Genomic DNA, 26968 nt, shown 5'->3' with positions numbered 1-26968 from the left:
GCACCCCTGACAAGAGCCTGGCTGCGGCCTCTTTGCCCCCTGCCTGCGGGGATTCACAGCCCTGGGTGAGATCCCCCTGAGCCTCCTCTTCCCCAGGCTGAGCAGTCCCAAATATTTCAGAAGTTTTCGTTTCCAGCCTCACCAGCCCATCAGAGGAGGGAAGCTTTTGGCCACCTCTGTAGAAAGCAGCCAGCTTCCACCAGCACAGGTGTCAGGAACACCTAAACCCAGCTGAAGTCTCTTCTTCTATTGCCTTACAGTGATGGTTGCCTCCCTCACTGAATGAGTAACAAGGGTACCCACACATGAGGCACGGGAGATGTGTGCACAGACACCTGTAACAGTTTTAAGAGTACTTGCTTGAGTTTAGGTATTTTTACCTTTCTGGGCTGATGTCCTCCACACATTGTTGTGGGTTTGCTTCTTGGCTGTTTTGAAGTTTCTTAGCAGAATCCACATTTCAATCACCCCTGTGAGAAGGGAGTATTTTTCCACACTAAGTGTTTTTTTTTCTGCTGTGTGTTGCATTGGCACTTGAATGACTTGAAACAGACTGGCTTGAGCTTTAATGTCTCAGTGTTTGAGCAGGACCGTGCACTTTGCTCATTCTGATTAAAATGCTAGATTTTTTTTTTTTAAAGCTGTGCAATGCCCAGGCACACAGCAACTGTGCAAGCCATGCCCTGTTTTCCTTCGTGGTGTGGCTGCACGAGCTCTGCTGCATTTTCCATGCTAGCGATGTGCTCCAGCTGCAGAGGCAGGGCTGTCGTCCTCCCAGGCATGGGAGGTGGCACCCAGAAATCTGAGTCTTCAGGACTATTTTGGGAGTAGGCAAAACATGAATGTAGAGCCTGGCTTTTAAAATAGCGTCTTCATCACTACTGTCAATACTGCAGCTCCAGGGCAAGGCGCGGGGATCGCAGTGAAGCTAGTGAAGGTGAAGCAGCTTCAGCACAGGCCATGGAAACCATAGACCTAAAACACGCAGCAGCATCTGATGAAAAAGAGAATGGGACTTCTTCCTAGAAAAGGGAATTTTTCTAGGCTAGAAAGAAGGAGAGGAAGGTGGAAAACTAAGCAAAAAAAGTTAAAAAATCCTTGTCTGATTTTATTGGTTTTTCACGTCACCCATGGGAACAAATTTGCCCATCTTCTCCTGTCAGAAGCCCCAAAGAGGGGCAGGCACGGGTTGGAGGTGGTCAGACAAGCTGTCCTTACCACCTGGTGTCCCACCAAACCAGAGAGGTGAGGGTCTAGCAGCCCCGCTCAGTATCCCCAGCCCAGTGCCATGTCCATGGCACGGTCGGTGCCACCAGGTGACCGTGGGCTGGATCCACCGGCCGCATTGCTGGCTGAACCCGCTGGCTGACCAAGGTCCTTCCTCAGCTGCGAGGCTGCCCTGCCACATGCAAAAATGTCTTTTAAAAGCCCACTGATAAGGGGAAAGTGATTTATACAAGGGATTTCTGTCCTGCTTGCTCCCTCAGAGAGGTGGGAGGCAGGTGGGAGAGAAAACAGACCTGAGAGGAGTCTCAGCAGGCGTTTTTCTGCCGCCTCAACCCCCCCTTGGCGTTTCCTGGTGCACTGGATATCTCAGAGCTCATCTCCAGTGGCAGCACAAGCACCATGTGTCTCAGCCAGCCCGATGCCCGTGCACAACCTTGTGATTTCGTGCTCCGCTTAGATAACAGCGAATGACGAACGCTTATGAAATTATTAAATTGTACACTGTACGGAGAAGCATGTGTTAAGAAGTGTCCAGGAACAGTTATTTTCATTGCTCACAGAGGACCATCTATCTAGCAGTGATAGACTTTGGAAGTTGTTTCATCAGCACTTGCCAGACACCCACTTCTCTTATCAGACCTCTGCTCCCCGGCAGCGCTGGGCTCTTTCGGGGCCCTCCTATGCTCCTGACTTCTGCTTGGATCACAATGAATTCTTTATATTCACAAAATCTTTATTAGCCTCTGGAGGCTGCAGATGAAGACCAAAGACCGTAAAACCATCCATAGGAGGTCAGAGCAGAGGTCCCTCTAGCCCAATATCCTGTCTGTAGTGCTGGCAATAGCAGATGCCTAGAGAGTACGAGACTAGGGCAAGCCTATAATAAAAGTGCCATGATATACCCTGTCAGCCTCCAATGATTTGCAGGTCAGGGACTTCCTGACCCAGATATGGTGTGCTTGTGCTTGAAGGCAGAGAAGGATTTGGACCTCTATCCCAAGCATTTGCATGCTACCGGAAAAAACACTTCACCAGCTGGTGAGAGAAATAAACGCTCACTATAAATACGGAGCTGGCGGAAGCAGACTGAAAGCCCATTTCCAAGCCCACGGCAGTGGCTCACAGAAAACAGCTTTCTGAGGCCCAGGAGCCTCTTTTACCCTGAGAGGGTGAAACCAGACCCTTTTTTCCTCCCAGCTGGTCCCCCAGCAGAAGATGGAGAGGATGAGGCGTTCTCAGTGACATGCAAGAGCAGGGCACCCGAAGACTCCCCATTCAGTAATTCAATCGGATGTTAAAAGTTCTTCACAGAAGAAATAGTGCGTTTGGTAGGTGTTTTGTTTGGGCGTCAGACCCAACTGTATCTAGCACTGGAGTCTGGTGGGCAAGTGAATTATTTCCCCATCAAAGCAGAGGTGCCCAGAGGCAGCTGATGCAAGGAAGCAGTTGTGAGGTTGATGTGGAGGGGTTATCAAGGTGTCCTGTGCTGATAACATGCCAGGGCCGGGTACCCCCAGCCAAACGCTGCCACGTTGCATCCAGACCCCAGCAGCGAGGGTGGCCACTGCAACAGGTCTTGGCAGAATCCACAACCAAACCCAGCGTGGGTCCTTCTGCCACACAAAAATCTGCACAAACGCTCCCCCGCAGCTCTTCTGCAGGGCCCTGTACTCGCATGAAAGCACGGCAGCAGTTCAGCCCTACTCCACTTTTCTCTGTCAGCTACCACATCCCCTATTGAAATCATTTCCTGTTGTATTTTTAAGATTGCTGCTGTAATGAGCTGTGGGCGTGGGGGTGGGGGTGGGAAGGTGCTGGCTGCCCGGCCAGCACAGCAGAGGGGGTTCAGCGAGGATGGGGTGGTGGTGGAGGAAACCCAGTGAGGAGCATGAGGAGGTGCTGCTCATCAGTGGCATCTTTGGGAGGGCTTGGGAGGGGGCAAAGAGGCCGCAGCCAGGCTCTTGTCAGGGGTGCCCAGCGCCAGGCCAGGGGCAGTGGGCACCAAGGGGCAGGCAGGAGGCTCCCTCTGAGCACCAGGCAGCACTTGTGTGCTGGGCGGGCGGCTGAGCACTGGCCCAGGCTGCCCAGAGAGGCTGTGGGGTCTCCTCCTGGGAGAGCGGCACAAGGCGCCTGGACGGGGTCCTGGGCACCCTGCGCTGGGGGGCCCTGCTGGAGCGGGGCTTGGGGCCGGGGACCTCCAGAGCTCCCTGACAGCCTCTGCCCTGCTGTTGTTCCGTGAGCCTTTTTGGAAAATCAGGGGAAACAAGGTCACTGGGACACAGATCCCGCCAGATGCTTTGACTGCAGAGCAGGTGCTCCAAATCTTTGTGGCGCAAGCAAAAACATCAGTGAGGGTGAAGGGAGCCTGTCTGAGGGTGAGTCCCTGTACAGGGAACAGAGAACAATGTGCAAATCCAAAGTCTACCAGCAAGAGTCACAGCTGACATCGCCATCCCCTCTGCTTACAGCAGAAAAGGTCAAAAAAAGGAACTTCAAATAGTGTTAAATAATACTGTTAAACCATAAGAGCTGCATTACTGCTAGCATTACCTTTTTCTCTGGATTCCAGCTTCATGTTCAATTCACACCAGAACAAACCCACTGCCCCATCATATCCTGCCGTGTTTTTCTTTTTTGTTTTCCTTAAAAATATACGGCGCGAGTGGCATAGGCTGGGGGAGGTGACGGTCAGACCAAAAGGCAGAACTGAAATTAGTAACAAACCAGCTGCTGGAAATTATTTCACAGGTTCTGGAGCAAACTGCTCAGCTTCACTAGAGGCCACTGTGCAGCGCAGGATCTGCCCTTTCCACAGAGCATAATGGGCACAGCTTGGCTTTTTTGTGTTTTGGTGGAAAAAAAAAAAAAATCATTTGCAAAAAAGGCAAAGATTTTTTGCTCAAAAAGGCTTTTTTTTTTTTTTTTAAATTTACCAGCAATCCCTTTCTGAAGCCAGGATAACAGCAAAATGCAGCTTTTTTCTATGCCAGAGCTCATGTAATTTCCATGGCTGTGAATCAGAACGTCCTCATTCTTGTGGCGTGTTTTTCACTTTTATGAACACTAATTTCACTGCATTTTCAGAGCGGTGACTTTAGCCACAGCGTGGCTGCTGCGAAGTTCCCACGGCTACCAGTAGGACTTTTATGTGGGAAATCTGTGGGCAGCAGGGAGCCTCCCTGTTTGTATCAATATGAACTTCCCAAGCGCCTGAGACTGACATTTTCTCAGCCCGGGACTCAGAGCACACATGCTCTCACTTAGAGCTCCCTTCTCCTAAGCTGAAGGACATGTGTGATCAGTTTAGCTTCGGCAGTTCTCTAGCAGACCTTTTGCACACACAGAAGCCCTGCGCAATTGGGATTTTTTCCTCTTCAGCCGGCGGAAAACCCGTCCTGCAAAACACTGGGTGCCAGCTGCGAGGCACTGAAGGGCTGGAGCAACCACCAGGAGATGCAAGGTCCACCTTGACCCCAAAACCCCATCACCTCAAAGCCCATGGAGGAAGCACACGAAGAGTCCCAACAGTCTGGATGCTGCACCGTGGACCTCTCCTCCCGATGCATCGCAGCGCCCGATGAGCTTTTTTACTTGTGGGGTGGCACAGGGCATCCCTCGGGCATGCCAAAGCCCCTCGGCACCAGATTTCCTTCTCCACAGTCAGAAATCCGTCTGTCGGGGCTGGCAGGTCACCGCCAGCGCAGCCGTCCCACCCCACAAGAGTTTCCCAGCCTTTCGCTTTGCAGCCACACATTCCAGAGATGACCAGACACATAAACACATCTTCTGGGCTTGCACACTGGAGGACTTTCTGCAGCTGGATAGCAAGACAGAGAGCATGTTAAAAGCATATATATTGTCTCCACCAGTCCAAAAAAAAAAAAAAGTTGAATTTTTGTTCTCAGAACATAAAAATGCAGTGGGAGGGCAATGGGCAAACTGTACAGCTTTGGCTTTATTAAAGATAATATATTGCAGGGAAAAATCAACTGTGGTGGGACACTGTGTTTACTCAACATTTAGAGAAGACCACATAACCCACAAACACGACAGGACCATGCTTAGCAATTGTGTCTCGCTATCACTTCCTATTTGCAGAACTGTAATTGTGGGAAGGTTTAAGGTCCATAATCGCTAATAATGGACATCTGTGCTCAGGAGCCAGGGAGCCAGAAACCCTCAAGCAATTGTTTATCACTTCAGTCAAAAAGGCTGGTTTCTTTGTCAGTGAGAGATGCTCCAGTTTTTGCAGCTCTACGTTTGGTAGAAGCAACATCTGACTGCATATCTGTAAAAGGTCAGAGTCTGGTGAGAACATAGGAGAGAAAAGAGATTGTCACCGATTTATCACGTGCAAGGACTTCATTCACTGATCTCATCAATGTGTATAAATACCTGAGGGGAGGGTGTCGAGAGGATGGAGCTGGTCTCTTTTCAGTTGAGCCCAGCAAGAGGATGAGAGGCAACGGGCACAAACTAAAGCCCAGGAGGTTCTGGCTGAATATGAGGGGGCACTTCTTTACTGTGAGGGTGATGGAGCACTGGGACAGGTTGCCCAGAGAGGCTGTGGAGTGTCCTTCTCTGGAGATATTCAAAACCCACCTGGATGCCATCCTGCACAACGTGCTGTAGGTGACCCTGCTTGGCATAGGGGTTGGACTGGGTGATCTCCAGATGTGCCTTCCAACCTCATCCACTCTGTAATTCTGTGATGCACCTCATTGCATTCATGCGCGGTTTAGAGGGCTTGAAATGGAAAAGAAATGCAGGTATGTTCACTGTTGTTGCAACCAAGATAGTCGAGGGCTGTAAGTGTGGTGATATTTGTGGAAAGAGGTAGTATCTTATATATAGTTAAGAAAAATACAAAGATAACCTCTCTCCAGCTCCAAACTTTCACCTCTCCCTACAACTCTTGATGGTATTTGATCATTTTAGCACTTGATAGCCCTGCTAGGCTTTCAAGTTCTTCCATTTTGAGTGCTGAAACCTGGAAGCTGTCTCCCCAAGCAGGATGAGTGCCGCACTGGGCACGTCGAACACCCATGACCCAGGGCGGTGGTGGGGACATATGGCCCTTTAGCACCACCACATTTTGGCAGTGCTTAATTTAGAAAGCCCAGACCAATGAGAAGGGTTTTTTAGGAGTAGAAATATTGGAGAGCTTACAGCAAAACTGTGAGGTGCACCAGAAAGATTTATCACAAAGGGTTTATGTACTTCTCCAACACAAAGACAATTGTTGAAAATATCTGTCAAAAGGTGCCATGAAACATCTGGACTCTCCCTCCTTCTCATCATCTCATAATGCTCACCCATTAAACAAGCCCGTGGGGCTCCAGAAGACACAATGTTTGAGCCATCCCTGATTGACATGAAGACCATGTCCATGTCCAGGGTACTGGGTGGGAGGTGGGGTTTTGCTGGGGATCTCAGGGCTTCAACCCACTGAGTCTGCAGCCACCCAGCCACTGGCACCAGGTATGTGTGGAGGTGACCCGAGTGCGGGGCTGGTGAGAGGAGCTAAAAAGTGAGAAATGTGTCAAAGTGGGAGCAGCAAAACCAGGGTAAATGATGGAGGGGTGCAGGAGGTCACCACGTTGGTGTCACTCTGCAAAACTTGTAAAGACTTGTTGGTGTCGAGTCATGGGAAGGGAAAGTGGGTGGCTCTTGAGACATAGTAAAAATGAGAATTAACTCACCTACTAAATTCTCAGTCATCCTCCTCATATAACCACTGCCAGGAAGTCTGATTAATCAGTCTAAATTTAAATAGAACAAAAAAGAAAATACTGTACAGTGTGACTGCTCTGTGAGGAAACCATGAATTTGCTCTTTTAATAATTAAAAGTGACCCAGCAAGTTTTCCAAAGGAACCATCTCCTGTTTGTGGAATAAAACATTATCTTCACTGCCCATGTATGTGGAGTGTGCTGCATTATCTGCCCAGATAATTGCATTGTTTTGCCTGTTTGGATGAAATTACATTTTGTGAGAATGACAAAATAGTTCCCCAAGTGCCACTTATTTTTCTGCTGAGAAAATACTGTGTAAAATTATTCCATTCATGGAAGAATTGAAATGTTTTAACTACCTACTTGGTCATCTTTTGTAAATTATGGAAGAAAAAAAAAATAGTTCATTGCCACTGCCAACATGAGATGAATGTTTCACTGAGTATGACTACAGCTGACAAAATTTCCACCCCGAGCACATTCTAGTTCAGCCTGGGACATGTCTCACAGCCTTGTGTTTTGACTTTTTGCTGTGCGCAGCCAATATGCTCCTACAGCTCAACTAGTGCTGCATGTGCTTTGACCTTCAAAACCAGATTTCTAGATATCTTTACCCTTGAATTTTCTTAATGCATCAACATCACTGAATAGGAGAAATATCGCTAATATCTGCAACTCAAGAGTTCTCCACCAGATAGTGTCTGAGATGTAGCTCTCAAGGAGTTGTCTGGGGAAGGGCTTTGCCACTTTTAATCCCCTGGAGTACAACCTCTCCATGCACATCAGCGAGAGTAAATACGATGCAAAATGAGTAGAGGTGGCAGAAGTGAGTCTGCAGGCACAGCCCTCAGTGAGTCAAACTGTCCCCCAAAGACCACATTAAATCGTGCTGGTAGCGGTGAGACAGCACAAACGCCATGAAGCTCATGAATGCCACGGGCTCATTAACATCTGGGAGGGTTTCTCTCAGACGTGAGCGTGGTGCAAAATCTGAAGTCCATAAAAACCTTTCAATCGCCCCAGATTTGGCTTTAAGAGAGAAGAGCAGGTTTTGGTATTGAGTTCGACTGAATGTTTTGGAGCAACCCAAGCCATCGAACTGTTGGCATTGCCACAATGGAAATAGGAAAGAAGCAGAGCTGAAGAGACTTCTGAGAAATGTACAAGTGGGTTGACTGGGCAAGAATTGAAGCACCTACCAAGAAATACGGAAAAAGGCAGGTTCCTTTAGGTGTGCCCATGCAGACATTTTGCTTACAAAGCATGTTTCAGCTCTCCAGTAATCAGACCTGTACAGAAGGATTGTGCTACTGGACAAGAAAAAACATATTCTTTAACAATGTCCATAAATTGAAGGCATCATAGAAGTAAAAAATCATGCATTTTTGTTGCATAACAACCCTTGATGAAAAATCAATAATTTATTACTTTGTGTGCCCACATACTGAATCTCAACAAGTCTAATTTCATATTAAAAATCACTAGCCTTTGCCTGTTATCAGATAGAGAAAAGGGAAATTAGCACACTCTTTTTTCATGTTTCAGAACAAAAGCATGAGCTTTGAAGTGCTGCATTTGTGAAAGAAACAGTTGTGGCCTGTTAAAACAAGCTTTTGGTACTGAAAAGGTTAACTAATTTGGTTTCCCTGATAAGTTTATCTGTGATCAGAACTGAGTCATACAGAAAATACTCCTACAAGATTTGACCTTTTACTTGTATCCCACACTGAGATAATATTATACTTAAAATGGATATCAATAAGAACTTTGTTTTAAAAAGTATATTTAAAATAAATTACTTTTAAATAACAGAAACTGTTTTCAATTAGCCCTGTTAAAGGAAATCAACTAGAAAGTTATGTATGCTTTTTTATTTTCTTTATATAAATTATACCCAGGAGTCCTATGATAGCAGCACTACACAAACTATGCACTACCTTTATATTTATTTCTTATCAAAATAAACTTAACAAATTAGATTTGTTTTTACAGCACTTTATATCCAATAATGACAATGTTGTATTGGTCCCAGGATAAAAACAATGAAAGTAGCAGCTGAATGGTATTTTTATTAAGAGTTAACAAAAATGTCCTGTGCAAACACAGTGTATAAAGAAAATTAATTCCATAATTCCTTATGATGAAGGCGTTCTTCTCTTTTTTCTTTTTTTCTCACAATATCAATCTCATTTGGAAAGATCATTTTGAGGGGAAAACTTTAAGTTTTAGCATGACTTACTCAGCAAAATGATATGGCTGAACTTAAACATTGCTGACTGCTAGGATTTAATATTAGGACCTGGCAAATGTTTTGATAACTTAATACTTTTTAAAAGAAAACTTGTTTGTTACTGAAGATTTTGGGAGCCCAGAAGAAATATAATCTAAAAAATAACAGAGCTAAAGATCCAAAGAGATGTTTCTTCTTTTTACCATTTTTCCATTTCCTCTACCTTGAACTGGTTCCTCCATGCTAGCATTCTTAGAGGCCTTTTTATTGGTGGCAGATTCAAATATCTCTGACACTCACCGTATAACTCAGCAAGAGTCCACGTTTTCCTCCAGCAGTGGAAAAAATGGCAGGGCTAATAGTCTGGGGTTTGTTACTAAAAACGAGTCCTTATACAAAAAAAAAATTAAAACATTGTTTAGAACATGTGGTTTGCTGCTATTAAGTTAACAGTGGAAAATCTCATTACTTTTAAAGTTAATTTTATTTTGTGGTGGGATTGTTCTCTAGGCTAAGACAGATTTTCTCTTAAGCAGAGCCTCTAATCCTACCTTACAGTCTTCTGTTCAACAAGCAACTCCTTGCATAGCTCCTCTAGATGTTTTAAGTCAAAGTGCTGAGTTAAAAAAAAGAAAGGAGACTTTTCCCCACATGAGATGACTCTCATGTGCCATCTTCTCCAGCTCTTGCTCTGACTAGAGGGGTGTTCCAATGAAGATCCTGGGTTGAGAGTGCTCTCTGAGCAGTGCTAAGAAAGTTTCTGCTCCTGCTGAAAGATTCAATGCTGCTGAAAGCTCTGAAGGGGGAAATTAGAAGTTAGATGAATCTTGATGTCAGCTCTGTTCAGGAAGCCATGCAGAGAAGCAGAGGAGTGAGAAAAGTGTAACATGTCAGATGGACCAGAGCTTCTGGACACCAAAGTGGCCAGAGAAGAAAATAGAAGACTGTAAAAGTTTCTGGATCTGATTTCTTCTGAAAGTTTGGAAGCATCTCACCTGACTTCTAAATCTGAATTGAGGCTACAATGATTTACAAGAACAGAGGACCAAATGTGCAATTTGAGGTGAAAATAACCCCAAGGCAGAAGCCTTGCTTACAGCTTGCAAGCTCTCTGTACATATATATATATATCTTACTCACAAGTTACTATGACTCAAATCTGAAACTCCTATGGTTTAAAATACCAAGTGAGATTCAGAGCCACATAATATTTGCTTTCCACCAGCAGCCCAATGGTTTTTCCTTTAACGTATGCTCACACATGACAAAACTCACTCTTGTGCAGAGGTGAGCCATTATATTGTAAATTCCAGTTCCCCGGCACTCTGAATTTTACTAGGTCCTGGCTTGCCATGAGAATTTGACTTCTGCTTCCTGAATGAGCAAAATATATGCACACGAGATCACTGATGATCTGATACTATATTTCTTTTGAACATCGCTCTAGTCCTTCCTTCTTAACAGAGCTGCCAGAGTCTGAGGTCTGCATCTAGAAGCTGACTCAACCTCACTACTGCCGAGACCTCGCCTTTCCATCAGTGGTCATTTTAGAAGCTAAGGAGGGCAGTCTCTCAGTATTTTTTGGAAACTGAGGAAAGAAATGGATAAGCTGATGAGTAAACAGAGGCACCCTGAGCAGAACGAGCTCCCAAGCACTCAGCAATGCTCTGCTAGAAGTGTCGCTGTCTGGGTGCAGCTCATAGGTTTGCTTCTAGCCAGTTGCACCAGATTTTTACAGAACGATAAAGCAGACCGGAGGGTTTGCTCATTGCTTCCTTTTGAATAAGAGTGCCTAGGGAATGAGGATCTGATGTTGACAATGGCCTGAGTACCTGCAGCTCCCATGCTAGCTAGGGAGAGCAGCAGATGTTCAGCATCTCTGCAACATCAGGCCTTCAACTTAACATACGTGAATCCTTGGATGACCTCCCAGAGGTGAAGTTACGTGACTCCTGCCGTTTGAGGACTGGGTGCCATTTAGAGCATTACCAGAGGTTTAGGAAACAAGTTTAGAGCTGGATATGAAAACATACGGACGGGTATTTAGGTTTTACCCCAAATCCCTTGTCTTACAGGTGAACAAAAGCTAAACGTAACCAGCCTGGGACAGAGAAACTTTCATCTCTTGACAGACATCCAAAGTATCAGCTGAAACAGAGAGCGAGCACACGAGACCTTCCTCTGACCGAGTGATGCTTTGGAGCTGCACTACCCCTGGGGTAGCGAAACCAGCTCATTTTTGACATCTCGCACATGTGCAATTGGAAAGTGAACTTGCAAAATGGGGATTATTTTGAGAGCTAAGTGAAACTAGCTTGCTCAGTTTGCAGAGCTCTTGGGTTCACTTTCTTATGTTCTGCCACGTACAGATCTATACACCAGGAGTTTTGCTTTGAGTTTTGGCTTCAAACAAAGCAAAACTGAGTGTAAACCACTTTATTTTGACTCTTCAGATTGAAACTAAGTCTCGCCCAGAAATTTTCAAACACCAAAGTGCAGAGTACTGGCAGCCTGGGTTTCAACCTGGACCATTTTCAAGCTGTCAGCCTGAGGGTCAGAGACAAGCTTTCCTTACGTGCACTGATGCTGAGACCTGCCTTCTCTGTGCGGTCCCATATCCGCACAAAACTACCCCAAACCACACAACTTCATGCATTTTCTTCCAGGAATAATAGGTGAAGACATCATTGTTGGATTAAACTAATATTAAACAGTGCCAAATTAGTAATTGCTATCTCTAATAGATTGGTTTCTAGCTAGGCCCACTAAAATTATAATAAAAACACAAAGGCAGAAATCCAGAGGTACAGTTAGCGGTATTTATTGTTAAAACAAAAGCTGTTTGCTTACTTTTATTTTAATAGACATGACTTGTCCAAAGCAGTACAGCAGAGCGTCCAGAAACACCTTACTGAAGAAGCTTTGAAGAAATGCCTACATATACATACTTTTATCCTTTATTTTACCCACTTTGCACGTTTATTTTCTTAGCAGCCCTCCAGCCCAATGGTTAACACATTGGATTACCATTCTTACCAGCCACAGAAAATCATTTCTGTCTCATTTACAACAGCACTTATTATCATATTTCTATGCTCATCATTTAACTTTCCACTATATGAATAACCAAGGCCGATTTTAGCCAGCAAGCAACCTAAACCTTCTAACTTTGACAAAAAATCCTGTGTGATTATTTCTCTTTCTAACCATCAAAGAAGGTCACTGCAGCTACTCTAGGTATCAGCATTTTTCCTGTGTGATTCACTCACACCAAGCAAACCCTCTAGACCGACATTTCTTCCGTTTTTGAATTTCTGCTTAACCAATAGGATCAACAGGTCCCCTTCTCCGTGGGTGGTGATAATGTCAGTACACCATTGCCCAAATAACCTTTCTCTATAGGGAAATGCTAACATTTAATTCTTTAAATTTAAACCACATGTATGTTGGTTTCATAACTGTACTCTGCATTAACTGCCTTTTGTTATTAATTTGTATCACTAAAAACCTTAATGAAACCGGTTATTTAAATTGGAAATGTTAAGTGCAGTAGACATCTGAAATTCGGGTATGAGCTATAATACATCAAAATATTTAAATAGTAACTAAATATTTTACCTAACCATTGTAAACACATTTGCAGAATTAATAATGACACAGCCCTGCATATGTTCAATGTAAAGCTGTGTCTCCAAAGAGCTGTTCTCTTTAGCCCATTTCAGGGAACGTAAGCAACAGCCCAAGAGGCTTTTGAATGGTTTCTATCAGTTACCTTCATCTTATCCAGAAACAAAAAGTGTCATTTAAGTGCTGTACATGTAAGACCTCCACTAAGGAGAACAAATTACGTGTGGGTTGACCACATACAATTTTCCTCCTGGTACTCTCCTGAAGAGGCACTGCCACTGTATGCATTCTTCACATACATTGCCAAAGGGTGACCACAAATATACAGCTGCCAGCAGAGTGAAAATATTGGTATTTGGGACAAATACTCGGGGACTTCTTGTTCAAACAACAAGAAAACTAAATTGCTCCTCAGTAAAATTTAACACAACTGCAAATATTTTAAAAAGCAAACAGATGGATTAGCTCTTAACTGGTAATTATATAAAAAACTCATGATGGGGGGACTGTGTAAAATTTTAAAGTGCTGTCTGTAATCCCTAGAAATTAAACAATTTCTTTAATATTTACACATATGATCTAGAAAATATTTACATAGGTCTATAGTTATAGTCATTATTTTAATTATACATTTCATGTTTCAGCACACAGATGTGTTATTTAATACAGATAAAACTGTAAATCTGTATGTTGCAGGTAACAGAGTTTAGATACAGGCACATTATCTTTGGAACCATCCTTTTCAAAACATGTACCACCTCCAAGGTGCAAATTTACACTGCTTGTTTTTTTTCAGATCTGAGTTCTGTAGTTAATTCCATGAACCAAATATTTCACTACCCAGAATACATCTGGAGTCTTCCTCTGGACTAAAATTAATAGAAGGAATATCTTTTCCCAGTCTGTCTGGGGGAGTTTACTGGGGCTGGTAAATTATATAAAAAATAGCAGTCATTGGAGGTGGTTGCAATAACTCAAGAGGTGTCCTGTGGACTTGGTCACAGATTTCAGGGTGCTTAGGTTGTAGCTCTCCAAGGCTTTCTGTAATGTGCATTCTATCCCATTTCATGGTCTTTTGATTAATTCTCAACCATAAAATTTTATCACATGTCCTGGTATTTGGTAAAAACTTTAAAAATGCCATTACTCCCTTCTAAAAGGACAAACCGTTCCTGGTTCTCTGTAGGAGTCTTCCTCCACCTTCACCCTGGTTCAGAGTCCTGGTGATCAGTGAAACGAGTGACACAAAAAGGGTATCTGTTTCTTGTTTCACACAGCCACTGCAGCCATGCCTTGGGGGTTCATCCTGAAAAAGGTTGATACAGATTTAAAAATAAATAAATATACTAAACAAGAAAAATTCTTCTGCTTCACTCACAAACAACAAAATTAATGTTGTACATTATTAAATCAGATTTTCTGATTGCTTTGTAAGTCACCCTGCACCATGCCTTTTTCTGCAATAATTCAATGTTTTAAACTTCTAAAAATATAGTCCAAATTCCTGTTGACTGTAATGGTAATGTCTGAAAAAAAACAGCTCATCGGAAAGTCTTCTCTGTCTATACAATGCTAATTAGTGTCTGTGGTGAATTTTATCCAGAATTTGCTACCTTCCAATAGCTTTAGTTTTATTATAAGATCAGTTATATATTTTATACTTATGCAATATATACTTTTTATAGGTTATACAAAAACCAAATTGTTCTTGTTCTAAAAGAACATTTCAGTAACACTCAACCCAGCATTGTACAATTCCTATATAACTACACTAACTAATATATTCAAGGTTTTTAACTTCCCTCCTATTCAGTAGACCATCAAAAATGGACCTGATTAACATAGGTTTGTAATTACTGCTTGTATTTCTCTAATTCCCTGTAGCTGAGTGCCCCGGTACCTGAAGTTACCACTTTCTTCAGTGAAATTAGCTTGCTGCATCATGCACAAAACTGAAGAATTATGCTCACTTTTACTAGACGCACGACAAGTTTTGAACATCAGACCGCAACGTTCCTGATGGAAAACCCCATTTTCTTAGCCAGGACCTGGATGCATTATCTGGAAGGGAAAGATTAAGCATTCATTGCCCCAAGCACACAGTTCTTTCAGCTCGTCTTCTTGCCCGCTTTGGTGCACACCCGAAGTATCAGCAGCTCCCTACTCGTGCACAGGTTCAGCTCAACCACCATAATTCAAAGCAGACTCTTGATGGTATCCTGTTAAACACAATAACCTTCTACTTGCTAGATACGGAATTACTTTCCTGCCTCTATGCCTTGTTAAACTTGAATAAAACGCCTTGGATGGAATTACTTTCACAGCTGTGCCATCTTTAATTTTGTTAAGCCTTTGTAGGGGCATATTATTTTTTATGGTGGTTTTCTATGGCAGTATCTAAAGGAGAAATTCAGATACCTACAAGAACATACCCAATGCTCTCTGGAACAACCTGGAGCATCCAGGGCATCTGCACTGGGCTGGCAGAGACAATGTGGGGCCTACAGGAGACCCTCACTTTTGAACCATCAGCAAGAGACCTGCTGGGATTCCCCAAGGGCTCCAAAATGACACAGGAGGGCTATGTTTAGGCATATGAATTTCTTCCAAAATTAATAAAATAAAGCATAAAGTAAAAAAAAATAATAATAATAATAAATATGATATGATCACAACTAAAAACATGAAAAATACACTGTAAAGACTTCAAAGATATAATTTTGCTTTGATATGCAGAGTAAACCCCATACTTTACTATATAGAAAACAGTTGTAGATAATCACTGCTCATCACCTAGGTTCCATAAAAATACAGTGCATAATGAACTAGTCAAATTCACAATTTTTTTTTACTTTTTTAATTCAAATTGTAGAAGACTGCTACATTTTTAGTTAAATACTCAAGAAGTCAGAAAACACTAATACAGGCTCCATGTGAGCCCAAGTCTACTGCTTTTAACTATTCTAAAGTTTTTGATTCTAAGTTTACATACTATTTTTTATAATTCAGCAACCAAGTGTTTGATACTGTTCACAAGAAAAGCATTGTGACATTTGTATTTAAATAACTTATTGAAAAAGAAATGGCTGCCTACACCACAATTATTTCATATCACTTCATTGTAATTACAATTTCTAAAAACATAAAATTAATTCCCATCTTAATGTGTTCCTCACAGCCAAGCCTTGGAGCTTGTACTCTTCTCTTCCTCCTGAATAAATTCCTCCCAGAACCTAAAGAGGCCTACAGGAAAGCTGGGGAGGGACTCTGTGTCAGGGAATGTAGCAATAGGACAAGGGGTAACAGCTTTAAACTAAAAGAGGATAGGTTTAGATTAGATATTAGGAGGAAATTCTTCACTCAGAGGGTGGTGAAGCCCTGGCACAGGTTGCCCAGAGAAGCTGTGGATGCCCCATCCCTGGAGGTGCTCAAGGCCAGGCTGGATGGGGCTTTGGGCAACCTGGTCTGGTGGGAGGTGTCCCTGCCCATGGCAGGGGGTTGGGACTGGATGGTCCTTAAAGTCCCTTCCAACCTGAACCATTCTATGGTTCTATGAAATTTAGGCTGAAAGACAGAAAACTGTTTATAATCATCAGAACTGTCACGGGTTGGAACAAACCTCCATTGGGATATAGGGTGGGCAACACACCTACTGCGTGGATTTCATGGCAAGTTTGGTTTTAACAGACAGAAGATCAGATTCAGTAGGTCACAAGTACCCAGCAACAAACCAGAAGAATCTTGGTTCTTCATAACTCAGGCACAGCTTTCTCAGCGTGATTTTCAGAAATCAAAAATAATCTCTTCATATTAGAGGAGGCTGCAGCTAATAGCCAGATGAACACTTAAGGGATGACATAAGTATTACAACAGACATTAAAATGATTATGTGAATCTTTTCTGCTCAAGATTTATTTATAAAGTAGAAAGTGAAATACTACTTGCGGTTACTTCAGACTAAATCCCAAGTAAGTCTGCTGATTTCAGTTACTTCAATGAGATTACTTCAAGCTTTCCTTGAAGTAAATGAGATCTGAATTCATCACCTTAATTGTGCATGTCTTTGGGGGGATCTACAGCACAAAGCCCATCATAAAAATTGATGATTATCACTGTTTTTATAGTCATGGGGGGTGAGTACACAGTGGTGAAGATGCCGGAGAGAACAGCAGAAGGCAGAAGACAGCTTTAACTGGGCATTGGTTTGCCTTACTCATCCTCTGCCCTTTGTTTGTTACATGGCTGGATTACACAGTGCAAAGATTCTGAGAAAATATTCTGATAGGCTGTGCTTCATGCAGACCAGCCAACTTTGTCTTGGTTTTTATTTAAAGTATCCTTCAAACGCTGTATTTTAAGTGAACTTTTTTTTTTTTCTTTGTGACAGCCAAATTCTCCAGTTCTGGGATTTACAATATTTTCCTTTTTCCAGAATGACACCTGCTGGTGGGAGAAGCATGGATGAATTACAGATACTTTGTAGGTTCGGTAGCAGCTAACCTGACCATAGTCTTTGAGCGAGCTCGTCACTGGTGCCAGCCAAACTGTTGATAATAAAGATTTGGAAATGCAAAGATACTATAAGGAGCATGTTGTATAAGCAATATAATTTTCCATTCTGATTTAATATTCACTCTTATTAAATCACCAAGTTACCAGCTACCTCCGACAGACTCTGAGAATGGTGTTTCAGTGCTAGAGTCTAGAACTATTTTGGGAAGCCCACAGCATGGATATGTCAAATTGATATGAAAGCCAGAAGAAAACCCTTCCTATCCTATGCAAAAAGCTGCTGTGCTGCTTCAAACCCTCCAGTGCAAGCAAAACCAGCTGCTGGCTCTATTATTGGTGCTTAACACCCCAAAAGATTAGCATCTCAAAGAGAAGCATTGTGTACATGTCCCTCACCCGGTATGGGAGGACATAGCTAGGAGGGACAGAAAGCAAGTTGTGCCTTTGCCAAAACTGTGACAAATGCTCCAAATGCACCAGGCAGCATTAGGATCTGTAATGGGTTTCCATACCCTTGGCACTTCTATTGTCTCAGTCTACAGGAGAAGCCTCCAGCTAAACTGGATCCAGACTTGAGCTTTTGATGCTTCCAGCATATTTACTGCAATATTTCCCAAAGTGATTTCCAATGCTAAGAACATCCTCGCTGGGAATACACAACTGTATTTCCTTTTTCTGAGATGCTAACTACCCAAAGTTTTCTGTAAAGGCAAGCTGAAGCGTAGATGCTCAAGACCCTGAAGAAAATGCTAAAGTTGGACTCTGAAAAACCTAGAAATCTGAATTATTAAAGCTACACGGGGATATTTTGGGACAGTAGCTTGTGGCCTTTACACTAAATTAGATTTTGAGAACTGTATGTTTTGAGTATGATTTATGAAGAAATATTTGTGAAAAAAATGTCTAGTAAAAAGGAAAGTGTTAGAAATTCAATTCAGAATTAGAATTCAAATAATTCTTTTGATTTATTTACAAGAGTATAGGCAGCATACACATTCAAGGGTGTTCCTCTTGGGTAAATTATTAATATATAGATAATGTTATGGCATACCTCATTGCAGTATCAGAAGGCAAAATTCCTCATTGATTAGCATATTAGACTGCAACTTGGCTTCCATTCCTGGATTTGTCACTGGCCTCTTATATAGCTCTGAGCAGACAACTTCACATCCCTGTTCCTCCAGTTCTCCCATCTGTGAGAAGAAGATAACATTGGTAAATGCAAACACATGAAAAAGGGGGTACATTGCTGTAAATTCACTGATTAAAATAAGACACAATGTTGTTTTCTTCAACGGATAGTTTAGAACTGGAGAGTTTCTTTAGATATATTCCTTGCAAATTCATTATGTCCAACATATAGTTGCACATACTTCTGTTTACAGAGTCCTTGCTTATCATGCATATAATTATGACTACCAAAAGTGACTATCATAACTTCCGTTTGTTGTTCTGTGCCTCCTTAGCAGAGCAATGCCATCGTGAAAAGCCCCATTACATCCCCTGCCTTCAGAGGGAGACTCTAGCCCAGGTTAAGCACTTTGCTGAGCATAGGAGCAGGCTGGAAGCAGAAAGACTGATATAGTCCCCAAACCTGTGATAGCCTGGCCATCCCCACAAGGTCTGAGCAAGATGGAAAGCAGAGAGGAAACTGCAGAAAAGATGCTTGTGCAAATATGTTCCTGCTTTTTGCTGCTGGAGCCCAAGGAGCTTTACCAAAGCAGGTTTGCTGGCTGCTTCTACTTAGCTCAAGGAGACACTCCTGGAGCACATCGTCGACAATTGACTGTGACTGTCTCATTTCTGAGCCACAATCCAGCAAAAACACACTCCCTATCCCAAAGTGATGGCACCGCTTGTCTTGTTAGATTAGAGGTCAGCTTTACTTTTGAGCTCAGGTTACTGCTGACCCCAAATCACAAGGCTTTCCAGCTTTTTAATGCCACACATGGTGAATGAAATGTATGCATGTTACAGAAACAGCCTGGAATTCAAATAAGCCTCTGCACAAGGATGAGAGCTCTGAATTTAGCCAATTTTTTCTGCTCTCTCAGGTCTGCTTATTGAAGTCACATTGTTTGGAATAACCTTAGCGTTGGGATTACTTTCACATCCCATTCTTTTTATTCCACCTAGGACATTCTTAACTTCTACCATCAATGCCTTGCTCACCAAGTTGTGAGATACATGTGATTGCCACAGACCTGGCCCACCTCACTGGGCAGAAACTGTGTTTGGGTCTCAGCAATGCAGCTACGAGGTTTTTAAGCACTCTCATCATTTCTCAGTGACCAATACTTGTCCCAGGAGGATGAATGCTAGGTAAATTAAGTTTTCTGAATGTCACTTACCTGACACTGACCTGAAGAGGTCTGAAAGGCATGGATTTGAAACTGGGGCAGCCTCCCTGCTCTGTAGCACTCTTTCCTTCCCACGCTCCTTAGGAATGGGTAGTACTAGGCTGGAGTTTGACCCCAAAACACAGTACAGATCCAGAATCACAAAATTTCCCTTGCATGGAAGAAGTAAGAAGGCTCCAGACCATTGCATATTTTTTAATTTCTCTTTTTTACTGCAATTTTTCCCCTACTACTCCATTTTTGTTCATCTGAGTTGTCATTTTACAATCCTACCCTGAACACCACAATGACAGCTATTGATTCTCCATCTAAAAATGTACACTTTCAGCAGAAACATCATATACTTTAAATTCTGTTAAGAGCAAAACACAAGATAATCCACACTGTGTGTGCTTTCTGAGTCTGCATAGGACCACTAAACACTGCAGGATGTAATGGCAGTCTGTGGAGAAAAAAAAAAAAAAAAAGTATATCTACTTCACCCAAACTAGCTGCAGGTAAACTTTATTAGAGAATTGTAACCTCACAAGTCTTTCCTCCCCACTTCCCCCCTTTCTACTTCCCTACTTCTCTTCCTTCTTCTCAGAGAAAAAAAAAAAAAAAGAATAAAATATTTTGCTGTATCACAGCAAATTCTCCACTTGCATACCATGTTCATGGTGTTTTGTTTGTTGTTTTGTTTTAAAAATTAATTAATACATTCTTTTTATTCTGTTTACTAGATATACATTTCTTTCCTTCAAGACCTGTTTCAAAGCTTTGTACCCTTGAGCTTTGTTCCAGGTTAACAGACCTGCTCTTGTCCTGGTGACTCTCTCTTCCTTTCTTATACAGAGAAGCAGTGTTCTTGTCACATGGTCCCTTTTCTCCTTTATGAGATATTTAAGTATACGTTTTCATACACCTATTCTGTCCAAATTCCAGAACAACAGCTATCCCACTCCCTGGACTTTACTCTTCTGACTTTGTTCCGTTGCTAGTTCCTTATAATTTTAGCTCAGAGACCCAGCATAGATTATATTTCATTTTGCCTCTGCCTCCACTGCAGAGGAGCCTTGCTCTTTCCCTCATTTATTTTAGATGGAGGACTTTTTTCTATTTCTTTCAGGCTCCTTTCATTGGCTCTTACTTTATTCCTATATATTCTGCCTTCTGACTCACAACTTTCTTTGCTGATCCCTCTTTTCCTTCTGTCCTTGCACTACCTACAGACATCCTTTCAGTGATGATTACCCATCACATTAAATAGGGTGCCCTTCTTTACTATTTTGCTGCTTTATTTGGGATACAAGTTCTAGATAGTTTTTACACCTGAGACAAAAAAAAATCAGCACCTTCTCCACATTTCAACTCCTTGGCTCCTCAATCCGGATGACTTCAACAATTAATGTAGAATCATAGAACCATAGAATATCCTGAGTTGGAAGGGACCCACATGGATCAGTGAGTCCAACTCCTGGCTCCACACAAGACCACCCAAAAATCAGACCATGTGTGTGAGAGCGTTGTCCAAAAGCTTCTTGAACTCCTGTCCCAGTGCCCGACCACCCTCTGGGTGCAGAACCTTTCCCTAAACCTCAGCCTGACCCTCCCCTGTCCCAGCTCCATGCCGTTCCCTCGGGTCCTGTCGCTGTCCCCAGAGAGCAGAGCTCAGCGCCTGCCCCTCCGCTCCCCTCGTGAGGGAGCTGCAGGCCGCCATGAGGCCTCCCCTCAGCCTGCTCTGCTCTGGGCTGAACAAACCAAGGGGCCTCAGTCACTCCTCATACACCTTGCCCTCTAGATCCTTCACCATCTTTGCAGCCCTCCTTTGGGCACTCTCTAATACTTTTTTGTCCTTCTTACACCGTGGCAGCCAGAGCTGCACACAGTGCTGGAGGTGAAGCCGCACAGCGCAGAGCAGAGCGGGACAATCCCTTCCCTCCCCGGCTGGCAGTGCTGGGCCTGATGCACCCCAGGGTACGGTTGGCCCTCCCGGCTGCCAGGGCACGCTGCTGGCTCGTGTTCAGCTTGCTGTGACCACAACCCCCAGATCCCTTTCTGCGGGGCTGCTCTCCAGCCTCCGGTCCGCCAGTCTGTATGTATAGTAAGGGTTGCCCCGTCCCAGGCACAGAATCCAGCACTTGTTCTTCTTAAATTTCATATTGCCCAGCCCTCTAATTTTTCAAGATGTCTCTGCAAAGCCTCTTTTCCCTCGAAAGAATCAACTGCTCCTCCCAATTTAGCATCATCCACAAATTCATGTAGTTTATCAAAATTTTCCTCTTCAAAATTAGGAACCCTAACTATAGTCCTGCTTCTCTTTATTCTTTTATTTGTTTCAAAGTTACTTTTATGCTTAGTCTTCTATAACAGCCATGGTGCTCATCAAAATGAGGTCTAAATAGGATCTATTGAGAAGTCATTTGGTGAAGACATATTTTACCTGCTGTGTTTATAGGCACATGGGCTCTACCTTGAGAAGTAGGGCCTGACTTCTGCACATCTTCCTCCAGGATACATCTAGGAAGTTTAAGTCTCCCAAAAAGATATAATTTTCAGTTGTATTTATTTCTCAAATTATACTAAAAAGATCTCTGTTTGTGTGTAGATGATAAGGATGCAGTGAAGGCTACAGCATCCATCTGGAATGATCCCTACGGGTTCCCTTTTAACTATCTTTTCCCCAAGGCATTTTGACATAGACAAGTTCGGTGTTAGGCCAGCAACAAATCTGTTTGATTTTTTGGTTTTGTTTGTTTGTTTGTTTCTGGGGGACAATTTGTGACAAACTTTGTTTTTATCAGAAAGCCAGTATATGAAGTTTCCAGCTCATTCCCAAAGCACATGCATCACTTGACAGCACAAACCCCAGAGCTGCTGGACACCTGGCTGCCATAGGGTACCTCAAAAAAGCAGCTGCCTGGGAATGGGGAAGCCTCAGAGCTGGGTACCCTGAAGGAGCAGCAAGCCTGAGGAATTGGGAGCCTTGGGGAGGAGAACCTGGAAGGTTTGAGGCTCCACCAGCCTAGGAGGAGGAGGCTGCAGAGCTGCTAGCCTACTGCAAGGACAAAGAGGGAGCTGGCTATGCTGAGACAGGGTGAGAAACAGCATTTATTCCTGCTGGTGGTGTAGATTTTATCCACCTTAAGAGAAGAGTTCGCCCACTCTGCTATCTACCACTACATCCCTGGTCAGAGCATCCCGGAGACTCGCCCAGTGGGGACCTGGCTGCCCTGCTTGGCTCCCTCAGGGTTTCAGTGGAGCTACTGCACCTCAGGACAGCATTTCTGCCCCACCAAAGTGGTGCTTTCCAGCTGAGCACAGCCCCATCAGAAAAGTTTGGACAAGCTCTTCTCTGCAGCGCGCTGGCATCTCCAGTTACCACCAAAATATGTAAATCTTTCACAAGCATTAAAAATGTGAAGCAAGACCAGCATTTCAGCCACCAAATGAGTAATACCTCTGAAGCAGACTCAACAAGAAGTTTGTGGGAATTTTTGTCTAGCATTATTTACTGCTACAAATTGCTTACCAGATCAAGCCTGTTCAGACCGCTGTGCTTGTTACACCAACAGTAAAAAAAAGAAAGCTTTAATTCTGCAAGTCTTTTTTTCTTGCGGTGTACTCTCGCTCACTTTCACTAACACGGTACGAAAATGATGCCTTGGGATTACAATAGCGTGATGGAAACTTTTTACTACACTTCAGTGAACCTTAAGGGAAAACATGTACATACACACTACAGATATTATGTGCATTTCCAGGAACCCTGTCAAAATTGATCACATGAAAAAAAAACACAAGACAATTAGAAAGAAAACTGCTTCATCAACTTCTTCCATTGCTCATACCATGGGGTAGATGTATGATCAAAACCAAAAGCATCATTTGCAAAAGCCTTTTGAAAAGTTGGCTGGATTTCCTACCCTGTCACCTCCGTGAGCCACACAGAGAATGAGTAGTCCGTGATCTTCTGAGAAGCAAAACACTACCTAAAGTAGAGACGTGGTTCAGGATTAGGTCCAAAACGCTGAATTGTTTAATCCAAGAACAAACCACATTGTACTTTGCTTATGCATCTGCAAACAAAATAGGGTATGATGAAACAGAAAACTCTCCTTGTGGTTTTTTGTATATCATCCTTGCCACTTTCATAATTAGAGGACATAGGCTACCATTAAAGTCAATTGGAAAGTTCCCATTGACTTCAGTAGATGTAAACCAGGCATTAACATTATGCTTTTCAGTTTTCTTGAGGTTTAAACACCTCATAAAATAAATTTACAGATGAACTAGTAAATGTACACTTACAAAGAAACCTCCTAAGGAGTCCCTGAAGCCATATTTTTAAATGCTGCTATTCATTCAGTTTATATCGAACAGATTAAGGGACTGTCAAACAAGGGGGCATAGATCAAGAACAGCAATAAGAAATGCTGAAAATACATTCCAAAAATATAATTTCAAAAATATCATCTGACATATTTGACAAAGCAGACTGAGAAGAGGGTTTTATGCTATGTGACATGTTTCACGAGCTCAGAAAACCCTATCTATTTATTTATCTGTCTATCCATTTCAGTGATCTGTAAATGAAAACATGTACAGTATACACAGCAATTTTTTTTCCAGGAACCCTTTCAAAACCACTCACATAGAATTACAAGAAAAGCTAATTGAGAAAGAGAGTCTAACCGATGAGAAGTCAGAAACACTACCATCCGGAGCTGACGTTTTCTTCTATAGAACTATGTGCCCATTGGGCATAATTTTTGATCTCGCAGACTTTCCACATGTAAAACTCCAATTGACTTCAGTGAAAATGAATGAACTGCAGGATCTAATTAAGCCTGCTGAGGTTTGAAAAACAATCTCATATGCTGCCTGAACATTTCCACGAATTTCAGAGATTTTCGAGATACTTTGCCTAGTTCATTGCCAAATAAGTGTTTATAAATATTTATAAGAATAATGTGTAAATATAAATAGAAGGTGAACATTATATGATAAATAGATATAAGGAGCTAATAATTACCTGAACTGACTTGATGAAGGCTCTATTAAATGGAACATCATACATGACATTACCAAACAAAGAGCAGTGATTGATGGATGACATTTGCACAATCATCTTGTTCCAGACACTACTGACACAAGCAGAAAGGCTCTTTTGGCAATTAATAACCATATGGGAAATGTTTGCCCATTACTGCACGGGAGCATGGTAGAAGAGGCAGGAATACTGTCCAGCTCCCCAGGGCAGAATTCAACCACCTTAATCAGGAGACCTTGTTTTCTTTTTCTACCATGCCATGATTCGTTCAGGAAAAACCTTGCACCTTCTCAACAAGTGAGCTAGAGTTCTGCAGTTGCCATCCACCAGTTCTGCTCAGTGCTGGTTCACATCCAGAGCAGATCCATGCTAAATATATGGCCAAAGCCACACGAGAAAAGACACAGTGCAATCACAAAACTAAAGTCAGTGTTACAATGCAAACACGTGTTGGGAGCATACTGAGGCTGCAGAGATCATTCTCTTATTCTTAATTTTAGGATACTTGTCCTTGTAACTTAATATTATCTTAATGTGGTGTCTTGCATATACTTGGTGTTAAAAACAAACTAATAAAGACTATTTCCACTATGTGGCATCATACGCACAGAGATCCACCAACTGGGTCTTGTTGAGGGCCAGCTGGATGGTGCTCTCAGGTCCACGCTGACTGACACAGAAACTGATGGCAAAGAATCACAGAACCGTGGACTAAGGGAGGTTGGGAAGGACCTCAGGAGGCCACGTGGTCCAACCCACCACGCACAGAAGGGCTAATTTCAACATTAGGTTTGGTCTCTCAGGGCCTTATTGAGGTTGTCTACTCTCTACATGCATTCAGGCTAGCAGCAATGAAAAACTACAACGAAGGTTGGCCAAGAGCACACGAATTATAAAATCTGGGAGCCCTGAGTTTCCTTCCAGGTCCGAAGGGCTAAGCAAAGCTTCGCTGCAGCTCCAAGTAATGACCAGGGACAATACTGCAGAGGTCACCTCTGGTCTGGCCTCCAGTGCACCCAGCTAGCGACTGCCCAGTCATTCTGTGAGGACAGTGTATGGAAAGTCTGAACACGGGAAGGAGCTGTGCGAGGCGGAGAAGATGAAATCTCTGGAAATATTTGCTGTTAGGCTTTAGTAAATCTCTATGGAATATTTGGTAACTGTGTTTTTTCCACGTCTTGAAACAGTTGACCAAATCTGAAAAGGTTTGTGAGGATGGCAAAAGGCACATGACTGATTCAAAAGCTGAGAAAGGTCTATCTTTGCTCTAAAACCTTTTAAACACAGGGGCCAGACTCTTTTTTTTTTATAAGCAGAAAAAAAAAAAAAAAGACATTTTTTACCGGACACCTTCTTATAAATAGTTCAATTGCTTTGGCTGATACTCAAAAAATAAAAAAAAATCGTACAGAATGACATCCGAAGTAAATATATTTGACCCAAATATGAGTTCAGCAAAGCTCTGAACAACTGAGAACAGAATCTTACAGCAGGAAGCATTAGGAAAACTTCCTTGTGGGCAGAGCTGCCCGTCCTGCCTGCAATATTGTTTGTTAAGCACTTTGGAATCCGTCGACACGAACAGAACCACATAACTGAAGCTGCTGGGCTGCATTTCCCTGCTCCCTCTTTCTGCTGCAGTATCTTACTGTTAATTATTGCTATGAACCGCAGCTGGCTGGTGGGAGTACCAGGCAAGTACGCTTTCCCCTGGAACTAAACTTCAGGAAAAGAAAAAATTCTGAATATGCATTGCATCAGGATTAAAGACAAATTTTGAAGTTTGCTTCCAGGGAAAATGCTGGTGCATTCAAAGCCTGTTAATGTACAGGGGAAGGAGTGCCAAAGGACGAGAGCACTCCACAAATACAGCTGCGATTCCATGAAGTCAGAGCAAGCAGCTCCTTGCCCACAAGATGAGGTAAGTAAGGGATGCAGTGTAACAGCCCACAGAACACAAACGGATCTTGCAGCTTGAACTATTTGGGCCATGAGGCCCCAAAACGAATAATATTAAACATATAATATGCATAGCTTTTGTATTCAGCTCAGATTTTAATTGTGGATTTTATTTGACAGCTCTAAAAATACTTTTTTAGAAGTGTTTTCTCTACCATGATTATTATTAAGGTATTTCTTTCTGGGCTTCCAATATGGGACTTTTCTAGCTGGTTAGGAATTGCCAGTGAACTCTCCATCCTGTTGCACTCAGCAGAAAGTTTGCTGCTGATTTCAAGAGAGCGAG

The 26968-nt window shown here is 42.8% G+C and overlaps 1 long non-coding RNA gene across 2 annotated transcripts in view; it reads right to left on the bottom strand.

Moving 5' to 3' along the window:
* Positions 1–11992: 11992 nt before the first annotated feature.
* LOC118251370 (uncharacterized) overlaps positions 11993–26968 on the bottom strand; it is an 82627-nt gene continuing 67651 nt past the window's right edge. For both annotated transcript variants that reach the window (XR_004779779.2, XR_007709310.1), the window contains 3 exons: positions 18383–18524; positions 14790–14880; positions 11993–14125 (listed from right to left, as the gene is read on the bottom strand). This is a non-coding gene — a long non-coding RNA (uncharacterized LOC118251370). The remainder of the gene's footprint in view (positions 14126–14789; positions 14881–18382; positions 18525–26968) is intronic.

Source organism: Cygnus atratus, chromosome 1 (assembly GCF_013377495.2).
Source record: "Cygnus atratus isolate AKBS03 ecotype Queensland, Australia chromosome 1, CAtr_DNAZoo_HiC_assembly, whole genome shotgun sequence".
Taxonomy (NCBI): Eukaryota; Metazoa; Chordata; class Aves; order Anseriformes; family Anatidae; genus Cygnus; species Cygnus atratus.
Note: the sequence above shows the minus strand (reverse complement) of the source record. Positions and strands in the feature narration are given on the sequence as shown.